Raw genomic sequence first — 16,897 nt, 5'->3', positions numbered from 1 at the left:
ACAAAGTAAGATACTAGTGTAGTAGAGAAGGCTAATGAAGTAGAGAAATGATGCAAAACTGGAAACAAAGATGAAAGTGTATTCAAATGGTCCCTACCTCACCTTTATTAAAGAATACTTGATGTTTATTGCATTTGGAAAGAGAGAAATAGAAAATATCTATAACATCCACGTTGGAGGTGATTAGTGATGGAATAGATACTGAGGACATCCAGACTTTTTTTAAACACCTTACTAGGTAAATTATACTTTCTCCTACATTTTGTTCCCATTGAAATAATGGTAAGCCAAACCTTGATTTTCCATCAAACTTCTGTTGTCACTGTCAGAGAGCTAGCTTTTCAGTACCTTAGCTTCTATCATATATCTGATGAGGAGTTAACTTTCCAATTATATAAGAAACTCCTACAACTCAATAGCAAAATGACAAAAAATGTAAATAGACATTTCTTCAAAGAAGACAACAAATGGCCAAGAGGTACATGGAAAGATAAACAACATCAATAATCATCATCAGTACGTGCATGTTAAGTCACTTCAGTCATGTCCGACTCTTTGGGACCCCATGGACCATAGCCCACCAGGCTCTTCTGTCCATGGGATTCTCCAGGCAAGAATATTGGAGTGGATTGCCAAGCCTTCCTCCATGGGAATTTCCTAACCCACAGTTTGAACCTGTTGTCTCTTATGTCTCCTCCATTGGCAGATGGGTTCTTTACTACTAGCACCACCTGGGAAGCCACAATAATCACCAGGGAAAAATGCAAAGCAAAATCACACCCATTAGGATGGCTGTTATCAAAAATATTTAAAAAAAAAGATAAAACAAAAATATGGTAAATGTCAGTGACAATATGAATAAATTGGGAACTCTGGATACTTTTGGTGGAAATGTAAATAGTATTATATTTTTTACTTTTTATTATTTTTTTGGGTTGAGTTCTTTCATTATTTTAGTTGTAATGTATGAATATGGAATCTCTCTCTTCCTCTCCTCTCTCTTCCTATATTGTCCCTAATATCCAAAGATAAATCTGTTAGTACAGTGCAAATTAGTAAACAATATTGATTTGGCTTTATTTATTCTAACTATTGGCCATCACCTAAACTACTATTACATGTGGCGATAATTCTGGCATCCATCATTACCAAGAAGGAAATCCAAATAGGAGAAAATAAATCCATTTAATTTTGACTCAAATTAACTTGTCTTCTACTTTCAATTGAAATTCTGTTTGAAAGAGAAACAGAAAATAGGAAAGAAGGAGGAAGATAAGAAGACAGGGAGGGAGAGAGAGGGAGCCAGAGAAAGAGAAAGCTATAATATATATTTTCCCACACTAATGTACTATTTTTAAAAGTATTATTACTTTTATTAACTCCACACTGATTATTAATGCAGAAATGTCTTTTGTTGTTTGTTTTTCCTTCTTAAAGTCAGGAAAGCTTATTGTGAAACAAAATAACTTTTAAAGTCAGAGTAAAAATTCAATAATTTTGGTAATATAGACCTGCTGTAAAGTTTAAATGTAGAAATATTAAATGTTGTAAATAGTATTGATTTCATAAGATTACAGATGCTTACAGCAAACAACAATGATTTGGGTTTTTTTTTTTTGGTACATTTTTTAATTAAATATATATACATATATATAATACCTAGATCCCTTAGGCACCATTCCTACTCAAATAGATTTTAAAATTGAAAGTCATTTCGTGCCACAGCAGCAGTGTTACTGCATCAGAAACAGCACAACTAAGAGTTGTTCCTAAAAACAAACTTGGGGTCAATATTTATTCTCCTTGTGTAAGCACTATGTAAGTTGAATGACTCAACCTCTGTTTTCACTAATTTATATCTGACCAGATATGAAATATGCCATTGTTCATATACAGATGACAGGTTCTTTGATTCTTCTCATTATTGTGTTTTGGGGTACAAGTTTTATTTCCTCAATGGATTTTTAATTTCATTTAAATTCACTAGCATTATAACAAAATAAAGGACTTGCTTTGTAGTTTAGCCTGTAAACAATCTGCCTACAATGTAGGAGACCAGGGTTCAATCCCTGGGTTGGGAAGATTCCCTGAAGAGGGAAATGGCAACCCACTCCAGTATTCTTGCCTGGAGAGTCCCATGGACAGAGGAGTCTGGCAGGCTACAGTACATTGGATCACAAGAGTCAGACACAACTTAGCGACTAAACCACCACCATAACAAAATAAGACAACTATAAAGGCAATATCATCAATACCCAACTTGTTCAAAATAAGAAAAATCAATGAACAGTAAAAGAAAATAAATACAAACTGTATTTGTGGTTAACTCCATCTTTATACTTTAGTTTTAGCTACATCAAGTGAATATGTTATTAAGAAAGTCAGTGGTCTTTTATTTGATTTGTGCTAACTTTGAAAATTTTTTTGTTTATTCACAAAGCAAACAAACCCCAAGATAAAACATGTTCTATAAGCTATACATGAACTACCAAATAAAGCTTATTTAGCTTTACATCCTGTATATTTAAGGTGTACTATAAGAAATTAAATTATGTAAATAAATATACAAGACTATCTTTCTATTAATAGGAAGGGCAATGTTTATTTTTGTAAAAATATTTTTTTAATGGCTGGTGTTATCAAGGGTATAGCATATAGTTTTCTTTTTTTCTTACTGTCCTAGCTTGATACTCCCAAGGATTCAATTATAATCTGTATGACCTGCCTATATTATCTGTTATGTATTAAGAATATTGAGTCATGTTATAATGAAACTATATTGAGAAACCACATTTCAACCTTTCTGTGCAATGTCTGCACTTTCAGTGTGATTTATAACGTATTGTTGCTGTTGTACTTGGGCGCTCAGTTATGTCCGAATCTTCACATCCCCATCTACTGTGACCCTGCAGGCTCCTCTGTCCATGGGGATTCCCCAGGCAAGAATACTGGGATGGGTTGCCATGCCATCCTCCAGGGGATCTTGCTGACCCAGTAATTGAACTGGTGTCTCCTGCATTGCAGGCAGATTCTTAACCAGCTGAACTACCCAGGCAGTATTATTAATGCATATGTTTATACACAGACACACACACACACGTGTGTGTGTGTGTGTAAATCCCAGGGTAGATTTAATTAATTGTTGTATTAAGTTAATCTAAAATTCTAACATACATTCTTTTGGAGAACTTTTTATGTAAGGAACTTTTTACATTGATAAATGTAGTATATGAAAATTAGTGATAATAATAGTCACCATTTAATCTGAGTCAAAAGCTGTGCTACTTTCCATATGTTACTTCATTTGATTCTAAAATCTTTTAAGTACACATTTTTAAATAAATGAAGCAGGAATTTCTGCCATGGTTAGTAAATTTAACTACAAAACTAAAGCTTTTCTCTATCACATTCTGTTAGCATCCTTGGAAAGCTCAGTATTGAGAGAGTCAGGAACCCATAATAAGACTTGTCTGGCAGGGTGAAAAAATTCTGCTCTTATGGGATGAACTGTGGTTCAGGATATTTCTGAATACATGTGCTGAGAATTCTGTCTAGTAGTTCAAAGTATAACTGTGAATGATAGCCACTCAGACAAGTCCAACTCTTTGCGATTCCAGGCAATGTCACCTCCCAGGTTCTTCTATCCTTGGAATTCTCCAGGCAAGAATACTGGAGTGGGTTGCCATTCTCTTTTCTGACTTTCCCGACCTGCGATCGAACCTGGGTCTCCCGCATTGCAGCTGGAAAAGCCTTATAACTCTGTGTGTGTGTGTGTGTGTGTGTGTGTGTGTGTGTGTGTATTTATAGATTTGTTAGTGCATGTACCATGAACTGTACTCTGATTAGAGTCAGTATCGAAATCATGCAAAGTAAAGTCGCTCAGTCGTGTCCGACTCTTTGCAACCCTGTGGACTGTAGCCCGCCAGTCTCTTCCATCCATGGGATTCTCCAGGCAAGAATACTGGAGTGGGTTGCCATTTCATTAAATATGAACATTCCAAGTGGTGGGACTATATATCAGTAGGAAGGGCAATAAGAAATTCAGAGAATATTCAAACCATGAGTACTCAGGAAGTCTTTCAGTAAGTAACATCAGTTCAGTTCAGTTCAGTTCAGTCACTCAGTTGTGTCCAACTCTTTGTAAACCCATGGACTGCAGCAAGCCAGGCCGACTTGTCCATCACCAACTCCCAGAGTTTACTCAAACTCATGTCTATGAGTCAGTGATGCCATCCAACCATCTCATCATCTGTTGTCCCATTCTGCTCCTATCTTCAATCTTTCCCAAATCAGGGTTTGTTTTTTTTTTTTTTTTTTTCAAATAAGTCAGTTCTTCACATCAGGTGCCCAAAGTATTGGAGTTTCAGCTTCAGCATCAGGCCTTCTGAAGAATATTCAGGACAGATTTCCTTTAGGATGGACTGGCTGGATCTCCTTCCAGTCCAAGGGACTCTCAAGAGTCTTCTCTAACAGCACTGTTCAAAAGCATCAATTCTTCAGTGCTCTACTCTCTTTATACTCCAACACTCACACCCATACATGACTACTGGAAAAAACATCGTTTTGGCTAGATGAACCTTTATTGACAAAGTAATGTCTCTGCTTTTTAATATGCTGTCTATGTTGGTCATAACTTTTCTTCCAATGATAAGCATCTTTTAATTTCATGGCTGCAGTCACCATCTGCAGTGATTTTGGAGTCCAGAAAAATAAAGTCAGCCACTGTACCACTGTTTCCCCATCTATTTTGCCATGGACCTTATTTTTCTGAAAGTGGAGTTTTAAGCCAACTTTTTCACTCTCCTCTTCCACTTTCATCAAGAGGCTCTCTAGTTCATCTTCACTTTCTGCCATAAGAGTGGTGTCATTTGCATGTCTGAAGTTATTGCTATTTCTCCTGGTAATCTTGGTTCCAGCTTGTGCTCCCTCCAGCCCAGTGTTTCTCATGATGTGCTCTGCATATAAGTTAAATAAGCAGGGTGACAATATACAGCCTAGATGTACTCTTTTCCCAATTTGGAACCAGTCTGTTGTTCCATGTCCAGTTATAACTGCTGCTTCTTGACCTGCATACAGATTTGTCAGGAGGCAGGTCAGGTGGTCTTGTATTCCCATCTCTTTCAGAATTTTCCTCAGTTTGCTGTGATCCACACAGTCAAATACTTTGACATAGTCAATAAAGCAGAAGTAGATATTTTTATGGAACTCTCTTGCTTTTTCAATGATCCAACAGACATTGGCAATTCGACCGCTGGTTCCTCTGCCTCTTCTAAAACCAGCTTGAACATCTGGAAGTTCACAGTTCATGGCTTCACTGTTGAAGCCTGGTTTGAAGAATTTTGAGCATTACTTTGCTAGTGTGTGAGATGAGTGCAATTCTGTGGTAGTTTGAGCATTCCTTGTCATTGCCTTTCTTTGGGATTGGAATGAAAACAAACGTGTTCCAGTCCGGTGGCCACTGTTGAATTTTCCAAATTTGCTGGCATACTGAGTGCAGCACTTTCACAGCATCATCTTTAGGATTTGAAACAGCTCAACTGGAATTCCATCACCTCCACTAGCTTTGTTTGTAGTGATGCTTCCTAAGGCCCACTTGACTTCACATTCCAGGATGTCTGGCTCTAGGTGAGTGATCACACCATCATGATCATCTGGGTCATGAAGATCTTTCTTGTATAGTTCTTCTGTGTATTCTTGCCACCTCTTCTTAATATCTTCTGCTTCTGTTAGGTCCATACCATTTCAGTCCTTTATTGTGCCCATCTTTGCATGAAATATTCCCTTGGTATCTAATTTTCTTGAAGATATCTATAGTCTTTCCCATTTTGTTGTTTTCCTCTATTTCTTTTTATTGATCACTGAGGAAGGCTTTCTTATCTCTCCTTGCTATTCTTTAGAACTCTGCATTCATTTGGGTATATCTTTTCTTTTCTTTTACCTTTGGCTTATCTTCTTTTCTCAGCTATTTGCAAGGCCTCCTCAGACAACCATTTTCCCTTTTTGCATTTCTTTTTCTTGGGGATGGTCTTGATTACTGCCTCCTGTACAATGTCATGAATTTCTGTCCATAGTTCTTCAGGCACTCTATCAGATCTAATCCCAAGAATCTATTTGTCACTTCCATTGTAAAATCATAGGGGAAATTATTTAGGTCATACCGGAATGATCTAGTGGTTTTCCCTACTTTTTTCAATTTAAGTCTGAATTTGTCAATAAGGAGTTCATGATCTGAGCCACAGTCAGCTCCTGGTCTTGTTTTTGCTGACTGTGTAGAGCTTCTCCATCTTTGGCTGCAAAGAATATAATCAATCTGATTTCGGTATTGACCATCTGCTGATGTCCATGTGTAGAATCTTCTCTTGTGTTGTTGGAAGAGGGTGTTTGCTATGGTCAGTGCCTTCTCTTGGCAAAACTCTGTTAACCTTTGACCTGCTTCATTCTGTACTCCAAGGCCAAATTTGTCTGTTACTTCAGGTATTTCTTGACTTTCTACTTTTCCTTCCAGTCCCCTATAGTGAAGAGGACATCTTTTTGGGGTGTTAGTTCTAGAAGGTCTTGTAGGCCTTCATAGAACCATTCAACTTCAGCTTATTCAGCATTACTGGTTGGGGCATAGACTTTGATTACCGTGATATTTATTTATTTTTTTATTTTATTTATTTTTTTTTTTGTTGCCAGAGGGAGGCCTGTCCCTCCCCTGGGGCATACACCTACCCAAAACACACACACACACACACACACACACACCCTGCAGAGATTCTGTCACCTGAGTAATTTCCTCACAGAACAATCATTTTCCTCCACTCTGGATTTTTAGTAATACTTATTACAAAAGTTCACAGTAGTAACTGTAAAAAAGAGAAATTTTTAAAGTTACCATAATCTCACAACCCACAAATAATTTGCAATATATTTCTTCCAGCCTTTCATAGCTGTTTGTGTTAGATTTATACATATGTTTGGATGTATATGTATGTATGAGTGATTTTTTTTTTTTTTCTTGTATATTCTATTTTTTTTTTTTTTTAATTTTTATTAGTTGGAGGCTAATTACTTTACATCATTACAGTAGTTTTTGTTATACATTGATATGAATTAGCCATGGATTTACATGTATTCCCCATCCCAGTCCCCCCTCCCACCTCCCTCTCCACCCGATCCCTCTGGGTCTTCCCAGTGCACCAGGCCCGAGCACTTGTCTCATGTTACCGTGATATTTAATGGTTTGTTTTGGAAATGAACAGAGATCATTCTGTCATTTTTTGTGATTGCATCCGAGTACTTCATTTCAAACTCTTGTTGACTACTCCATTTCTTCTAAGGGTTTCTTGCCCACAGTCATAGAAATAATGGTCCTCTGAGTTAAATTCACCCATTCTAGTCCATTTTGGTTCACTGATTCCTAAAATTTCAATGTTCACTCTTCCTATCTCCTGTTTGACCACTTCCAATTTGCATTGACTCATGGACCTAACATTCCAGGTTCCTATGCAATATTGCTCTTTACAACATTGGACTTGACTTCCATCACCAGTCACATCCAGAACTGGGTACTGAAGTGGTTTGCCATTCCCTTCTCCAGTGGACCTCATTTTGTCAGAACTCTTCACCATAACTGTCCATCTTCTGTGGTCCTACATAGCATTGCTCATAGTTTCATTGAGTTACACAAGGCTGTGGTCCATGTGAACAGAGTGGTTAGTTTTCTATGATTATGGCTTTCAGTCTGTCTGCCCTCTGATGGAGAAGGATAAAAGGCTTATGGAAGCTTCCTGATGGGAGAGACTGACTGAGGGGGAGACTGGATCTTGTTCTGATGGGTGGGGTCATGCTCAGTAAATCTTTAATCCAGTTTTCTGATAATGGGTGGTTCTGTGTTCCCTCCCTGTTATTTGATTCGAGGCCAAACTAGGGTGGGGAGGTAATGAAGATAATGGTGACCTCCTTCAAAAGGCCCCATGCATGCACTGCTACATTGAGGGCCCTGACCCTATGGCAGGCTACTGTCAATGCACACCTGTCAAAGACTCCTGGACACTCCCAGGCAAGTCTGGGTCAGTCTCTTGTGGGGTCACTGCTCCTTTCTCCTGGGTCCTCGTGCATACAAGTTTCTGTTTCTGCCCTCCAAGAGTCTGTTTCCCCAGTCCTGTGTAAGTTCTGGTGGCTCTATGGTGGGGTTAATGAGACTTCCTTCAAAAGGGCTTATGCCAACCCAGGTCTACTGCACCCAGAGCCTATGTTCCTGCAGCAGTCCACTACTGACCCGTACCTCCTCAGGAGACACTCAAACACAGCTCTGTCTTGGTCTCTTTGGGGTCTCTGGGACCTGGTATGCACAAGGTACGTAACACAGCACCATCCAAAAGCACCCAACTTCCAGAGAAGACAGTTGGAAATGATGAGCTCTACTTTAGAGAGAACAAAGTCATGTACTAATCTAAGACTTTGAACCTAGTGGCAAAAATCTCTTTATCAAAAATCAACTTGTGCTAAGTGAAATAATGCAGGCGGAAAAAGACATATACTGCATTGTGTCACTTATATGTGGAATCTCAAAAGAAAAATAAAGAGGTCAAACTCAAAAGAACAAGTAGAAAAGTGGTTTGCAGGAGCCAGGTGAGTGGGGGAATAGAGAAAGGTTGGTTAAAGGGTATAAGTCAGCTACAGGATGAATAAAGTCTGAGATCTAATGTATAACATGGTTACCACTGTGTATTCGAAACTTGCTAACAGAGTATAATATAAATGTTCTCACCACACCCCCAAGTAAATGAACAGACAAACAAAAACATACCAAAAACAAAAGGTAAACATGTGAGGTGATGGATAAGTTAAGTCCATGTAGGAGGATCCTTTCAAATGTATAGATATATTAAATCATCATCTTGTACACTTTAAATATTTTATGGTTTTATTTGCCAATTATACATAAATAGAGCTAGGAAAAATGAAGCTGGACTGGATTATTATAAAATGATACAAACTGGAAGTAGCTATCTATTGCTTCATAAACAAAATGTTACTCAAAATTTAGTGGACCACACAACAATTACTAGCTCACAGTTTCCTTGGGTCAGGAATCCAGGCATATATTACCTGGGTCTTGTCATTTAGGGTTTCTCATATGCTACAACTAAGTGATCAGCTAAAATGTAATTCTCTCAACTGGGAATTATGCTGTTTTTAAGCTTAATTTCTGCTCAGCTTTCGGTATCTATCTGTATGCTGACAACCTGCAAGTTTTTGCAGTCATCAAGAGAGAATAGTTTGTCTAATAGTTTAATCAGAAAATGTTCATAGAAAATGCATTTACTGAGTTGTTTTATCTTCATTATAGTTTGTGCTTTTTGTTTGAATGTCAGTTTGGTTTTATAAGAAACATTTTTTTTTTTTTTCTTGAGTGTCCTATGTTAATTATTGTTTACTGATCAAAAGCGTATTTGTTGAAAAGTTTGATTCTTTCATATGTTTTTCTAAATAATTTTAGAAAACAATCTTAAAGTTTAGGTGAAAGAGTACTAAAGTGATAACTTTTAAAAAGAGAGAATAGAAAATTAATGGAGTCTAATACTATGACTATACATATATTTTGTTTTATCTTTATTGTGATAACATGAGATCTACTTTCAATAGATTTTTAAGTGCACAAAAATTGTATGTCTTGAGGTTGTAATAATTGAAACCCACGGGCAGCATAAAATAACTAAAAACACATAACTATCTAACATTATGCCTATAAATTGCAAATAAGACTTCAAAAATAATGGGAAAATGTCTTATTAATTATTATTGGATAAGGAATATTTGGGAAGTGTTGAAAGTAAAAACATTTTTTATGATAGTACATTGAATTCATTTTTAGGTTAAATATGAATTTTATTATAAAGAGATGTTTACCAATGCTTAAATAAAATGGAAATGTAATATGAAATTCTGATACATGAAAATAAAATTTTTATGTGTCAAATGTAACTTTTAGGATCTAAGAAAATTAAAAGCATCATTACATTTTAAATTTGGAGGGATAGTTAAATATACAGTGGTCCAGTATAATGTATTTTTTAAAGTAAATACCTTTTACTCAATATCTAATTTGCTCTACTCCCTAATTTCAGAGATGGTATCTTAATCTCTGCAAGCTTTTAAGTTAATAAAACTTAAAACGCTAGCATTATGTTTCTGGAGTTAGAGTGAAAATCAAATGCAGCTATTGGTTATTATTGATGTTAGTGTGGTCACTGTAATAAATTATACAAGACAATCAGAATCATATACATGTAATTTACTGTATATACATACATGTGTGGATATTTAAAACTGAAGGAAATTCATCAAAATTAAAATAACTCTAGTGCTCTGTCAAATTTTTAAATTTCAAAGATACATATATGATGTGTCATATTCATTTAAATTACCTGTTTATTGCATATAATTTAATTTAGTCATGTTATAAATAGTCATTTGATTCACATGTAATTTGCTTAAGTGATATGTGTCATATTCTAATATGTATCACGTAACATAAGAATATTTTAACATTAATAAAAGAGGCTTTCCTCTTTGTAGACAAGCACTTGTCTCACCCCAGTCCCTGCCAATCACAGATTTCAGTTCTGTGCCTCTTGTTTTACCCTTGCCAGAATGTCATATAAATGGATTATGCACTTGAAATCATTTACAGTCTAGCTTCATTTTCTTAAAATAATGCATTTATGATTCATTAATGCTTTATGTGTCATGAGTTTGTGCCTTTCATTTATATGCACAAGTTTTTCTTTTCTCTATTTGAGGGTGAGTTGCTTATAACAAATAAAGATGTAAATAGAATTTGTATTCAAGAATTTGTATAAACAGAAATTTTTTATTTCAGTTGGGAAATGCCTAGATAAGAAATTGCAAAGTAATCTGGTAAATGCTTAACTTCATAAGAAACTGGCAAATTTTTCCGAGTGCCTATACCCATTGTGTGTGAGATGAGTGCAATCGTGCGGTAGTTTGAGCATTCTTTGTCATTGCCTTTCTTTGGGATTGGAATGAAAACTGACGCGTTCCAGTCCTGTGGCCACTGCTGAGTTTTCCAAATTTGCTGGCATATTGAGTGCAGCACTTTCACAACATCATCTTTCAGGATTTGAAAGAGCTCAATTGGAATTCCATCACCTCCACTAGCTTCATTCTTAGTGATGCTTTCTAAGGCCCACTTGACTTCACATTCCAGGATGTCTGGCTCTAGGTGAGTGATAACACCATCGTGATTATCTGGGTCATGAAGATCTTTTTTGTACAGTTCTTCTGTGTATTCTTGCCACCTCTTCTTAATATCTTCTGTTTCTGTTAGGTCCATACCATTTCTGTCCTTTATTGAGCCCATCTTTGCATGAAATGTTCCCTTCCTAGCTCTAATTTTCTTGAAGAGATCTCTAGTCTTTACCATTTTGTTGTTTTCCTCTATTTCTTTGCATTGATCACTGAAGAAGGCTTTCTTATCTCTCCTTGCTATTCTTTGGAACTTTGCATTTAAATGGGAATATATTTCCTTTTATCCTTTGCTTTTTGCTTCTCTTCTTTTCACAGCTATTTGTAAGGTCTCCTCAGACAACCATTTTGCCTTTTTGCATTTCTTTTCCATGGGGATGGTCTTGCTCCCTGTCTCCTGCACAATGTCATGAACCTCCATCCATAGTTCATAAGACACTCTATCAGATCTAGTCTCTTAAATCTATTTCTCACTTCCACTGTATAGCCATAAGGGATTTGACTTAGGTCATACATGAATGGTCTAGTGGTTTTGCCTACTTTCTTCAGTTTAATTCTGAATTTGGCAATAAGGAGTTCATGATCTGAACTACAGATCTGAACTCAAACTACCGCATGATTGCACTCATCTCACACGCTAGTAAAATAATGCTAAAAATTCTCCAAGCCAGGCTTCAGCAATACATGAACCGTGAACTTCCAGATGTTCAAGCTGGTTTGAGAAAAGGTAGAGGAACCAGAGATCAAATTGCCAACATCTGCTGGATCATCAAAAAAGCAAGAGAGTTCCAGAAAAACATCTATTTCTGCTTTATTGACTGCCAAAGCCTTTGACTGTGTGGATCACGATAAACTGTGGAAAATTCTTCAAGAGATGGGAATACCAGACCACCTGACCTGCCTCTTGAGAAACCTGTATGCAGGTCAGGAAGCAACAGTTAGAACTGGACATGGAACAACAGACTTGTTCCAAATAGGAAAAGGAGTATGGCAAGGCTGTATGTTGTTACCCTGCTTATTTAACTTATATGCAGAGTACATCATGAGAAACGCTGGGCTGGAAGAAGCACAAGCTGGAATCAAGAGTGCCGGGAGAAATATCAATAACCTCAGATATGCAGATGACACCACCCTTATGGCAGAAAGTGAAGAGAAACTAAAATGCCTCTTGATGAAAGTGAAAGAGGAGAGTGAAAAAGTTGGCTTAAAGCTTAACATTCAGAAAACTAAGATCTCGGCATCTGGTCCCATCACTTCATGGCTAATAGATGGGGAAACAGTGGAAACAGTGTCAGATTTTATTTTTTGGGGGTTCCAAAATCACTGCGGATTGTGATTGCAGCCATAAAATTAAAAGACACTTACTTCTTGGAAGGAAAGTTATGACCAACCTAGATAGCATATTAAAAAGCAGAGACATTACTTTGCCAACAAAGGTCCGTCTAGTCAAGGCTATGGTTTTTCCAGTGGTCATGTATGGATGTGAGAGTTGGACTGTGAAGAAAGCTGAGTGCTGAAAAATTGATGCCTTTGAACTGTGGTGTTGGAAAGCCTCTTGAGAGTCCCTTGGACTGGAAGAAGATCCAACCAGTTCATCCTAAATGAGATCAGTCCTGGGTGCTCATTGTAAGGACTGATGCTGAAGCTGAAACTCCAATACTTTGGCCACTGCATGTGAAGAGTTGACTCATTGGAAAAGACCCTGATGCTGGGAGGGATTGGGGGCAGGAGGAGAAGGGGATGACAGAGGATGAGATGGCTAGATGGCATCACCGACTCGATGGACATGAGTTTGAGAAAACTCCGGGAGTTTGTGATGGATAGGGAGGCCTGGCGTGCTGCAATTCATGGGGTCACAAAGAGTCAGACACGACTGAGTGACTGAACTGAACTGAACTGAACTGAACTCAGTCGTCTTGATGAACTGATCTTTTCATCAAATATCCTTCTCTGTGTTTAGTAATAATTGTTGTCTTAAGAGTCATTTTTTTTTCTGATATCAACATAGCCTCTGCTACACTCTTATGGTTAATGTCAGATAGCATATTCTTTTTTACCCTTTTACTATAAACTATTTGCATCTTTAAATCTAAGTTATGACTCAAAGCAGACACAGAGTTCCATCATGTGTTTTTTACCCTTTTGCCAATCTCTGCTATTTCTTGAAGTGTTAATCCAACTACCTTTAATAACCAAAAAGGTGTGAGTTGTGCTTGCATATTGCTATCATTTTCTATATATTATTTATTTTTTAGTCTATCCTCCTATCATTTTCTACTTTCATATTAAAAGAAGTATTTTCTAGTTCATTGATTACTTCCTCTATTCCCTCCAATCTAGTGATGAACCCATTTACTGATCTTTCTAAAATTTCTAGTTTATACACTTTTTAGGTGCAAAATGTTAATTTGATTCTTCCTTATCCTCTATAATTGCTTTATAATTTCTATTTGTTTTCTGAGACTTACCATTTTGCATTTGCTATAAATTTTTCATACTTAAATGAAAAATTTTTATTGTAGCTGCTTTAAAATCTTTTTGTCAAGTAATTCTAATATATTTCTTATGCCTAAGTTGGGACCTAGTGATTACTTTTTTCTAACAGCTTGAGATTTTCTAAGATCTTAGTGTAATGATTGACTTTCAGTTGAAACAGGGCATTTTCATATCATGTTGTGATACTGTTGAAACTTTTAAAACTTTTTTTAAAAAAACTTAAGCTGGCTACCTGTTACATTACTCCAACAAGGGAAGGGGAGAGAGACACTGTCTTGTACATTTCAATTAAAGGCAAAAGTATAGGCTTTTGATTCAGCCTCCACTGACACTTGAGTGAGTTGCACATCTAGGTAAAGGTAGCAGTTCCATATCTACTGATAGAGTGGTGTGGTGGTAACTCCTGAAAGTGGTGACACTCCATAAAGTCTCCTCTGAGAGCTCCACAGTGGAGATGGGTAGGAGTTCCTCCTTAATGCTTAGTGCCAGTGAAACTTTAGGCTTTCCTTCAGTCTCCACTGAAATCATGATGAGTGGAGGTTTTGCTACTACTGGTGGAGTTGAATGGGTCTCTTTACTTGGCTTTCTCTGACAGTAACCTGGTGAAGATTCTGAAGAATCTCATTACAGCCTCATGAGTGTGGCAGCTCAGGCTCCTCACTATCATTTTGCTGTAGGTAAGTATATAGATGTGATATTTTCTGTGGCACTTCATTGGAGTAGAGTGGGTATTGTCTAAAGATTTTTGTCTGGCTAGATTCTCCCTTTTTCCTGGTCATTTGGCTAGAGAGAAAAGGCTTTCATTCGAGATTTACTTCCGACTGCAGCCATAGTCATTTCTATTTTTTCTGTTTCTTCATCTCCAACTGTGACAGATGTGAGGCAAAAAACAAAAACAACAAAACAGGAACTCAATGTACTTTGCCCCTTGTTCCTAGATTCTTAGTTTATCTACCTTCTTTCTACCTCTTAGTTTTCCTATATTTGTTCTGTATATGTGATGTTTTTGAAGTTAGCTGTACTTAGGAGGAGAATGGAAAAAAGTATATATATCGATCTTCCCAAATGTAAAAGAAGCTCTTTTTCACATTTGAAAGATAAATTTCCTGTATATAGAATTATTAGATAACATTCTTTTCTTTATTTAAGCACTATGAATATCATCCTTTTCAAGATTCTCTCTTTGGATTCTCACAGTTCAGCTATGATATGGCTAGGTGTGGATATCTTCAGGTTTATGTTCTCTGGGTTTGTTGAATTTATAGCATATGCAGATTAATTTTTCATCAAAATTTATGTTTTGACTATTATTTCTACAAATAATTGTTCTGCTCCTTTATTGATACTTTCTACTTGCCAAGATACTGTTTCCATATTTTTAATTTCTTAGACATGGTTTCCTTTTGTTCTTTAAATGCATTCTTAACAGTTGTTTTCAAGTCTTTGTATAATAGTTGAATGTCTGTACATTTTTAGGAAGAGTTTTTATTACTTTTTCCCCTTCTTGTTTCTTCACATGATTTGTAATTTGTTGTTGAAAACTGGGCATTTTAAACAATAAAATGCAACAGTTCTGGAAATCAGATCTCTTTCACTCCTCAGGAATTATTGTGGTTGTTTTAGTAACTACTATTTACTTGTGATTTTCCTCAATTAATTCTGTAACATTTGTATTATTTGTTGTATATGATCATTGTGGTATCTGCTTGATTATATTAAAAGTAAGCTAATGACTGGACATGGGATCCCCAGATGACACAGTGGTAAAGAATCTGCTGCCTACCAATGCAGGGAACCCAAGAGACGTGAGTTCAATTCCTCGGTTGACAAGATTCTCCGGAGTAGGAAAATGGCAACGGGCTCCCTTATTCTTGCCAGGAAAATTATTCTTTCCTGGAAAATTCCATGGACAGAGGGGCTTGGAGGGCTACAGTCCATGGGGTGACACAGTCACACACAAATAAGCAACTGAGCACGCAGTACACACAATGGTTGGACATACATTTTTCCTTAAGTGTCTCTGAGCCTTTGCCAATAGGTTTTATGAGTACCTTGGGGACACTTTAAACTCTTTTGCAATTTAAAATTCTGCCTTATTTACTGCTGTCACTTATCAAAAAGTTCAACCTAATATTACATACTGAGTGGGATTGTGTATAGATCTCACATGCATCTGGCTTTTTAGACTCCCAGGAATAGACTGGAGCTTTGCAAAAGTCACTATGACATCTCATTCCCACCATTTCATTTCATGGTCAGCTTCTTGTTTATACAAACTGTTATTGCTGCCTCAGAAAGTTATGATGATAAATATTTGTCACTAATTGTTTTTGATAAGGCTTCCAGGGAAAAGGCTGTTAAAACTGAGTTCTTAGCTCAAGTAAAAACAAGCAATGACAGTGGCTATTTCAACAGAATTGCAAGACACACCAAAAATAAAAATTATCTGATGTTGTGACTTTGTGGGAAGGTTGAAACATATTATATTTTGAAGGCTGCTGGCCTCCATGATGTCATAACTAGTATGATTGTGAGGTTATTGGTTTTCAAAGTTAATGTGGATAGGAGTGATGGGAATGGAGTAGGGGAAACTAAAATGCCACTAATCTCACCATCAGAATCAGCCATTTTTCTTAGATAAATATTTTTCAGAATGTTGCAAGTCTTTAGTTAATTACCTGAATTTGAAAACATGGATTTAGACAGTGTTTGCTAACATTCTTGTACATTTATGGAGCTCCAGACTTACAGAGGTTTCTACTTCATCACTGCAGATATGTTCCTCAATATAACTTTCCAAAAGTTTGGTTGAATTTGCTAGGGAAATTTTCTGGGCCAGGAATATTTTTTCTCTACATATTTTTATTATGCAATTTCTTTAATCCATACAGGATTACTCATGTTATCTATTTCCTCTTAAGTATATATGTGTAAGTTTTTTTTTTTTTAATTGTCATATTCTCTCATTATATATGAAAAGTCTTTATGATCTGTAATAAGGTTTTCTCTTTCAGTCTTGACATTTGTGACTTATGTGTCCACTATCACTCTCTTCTTTCCTCCCCGGTCAGTCTAACTGGAGGGTTTCCATTTTGTTGATATTTAAAAATAATAAAATAATTTTCATTATTTTCTCTATTGTTTT

This window comes from Odocoileus virginianus, chromosome 18 (assembly GCF_023699985.2).
Source record: "Odocoileus virginianus isolate 20LAN1187 ecotype Illinois chromosome 18, Ovbor_1.2, whole genome shotgun sequence".
Taxonomy (NCBI): Eukaryota; Metazoa; Chordata; class Mammalia; order Artiodactyla; family Cervidae; genus Odocoileus; species Odocoileus virginianus.
The sequence above is the reverse complement of the archived record's forward strand: the minus strand, read 5'-3'. Positions refer to the sequence as shown.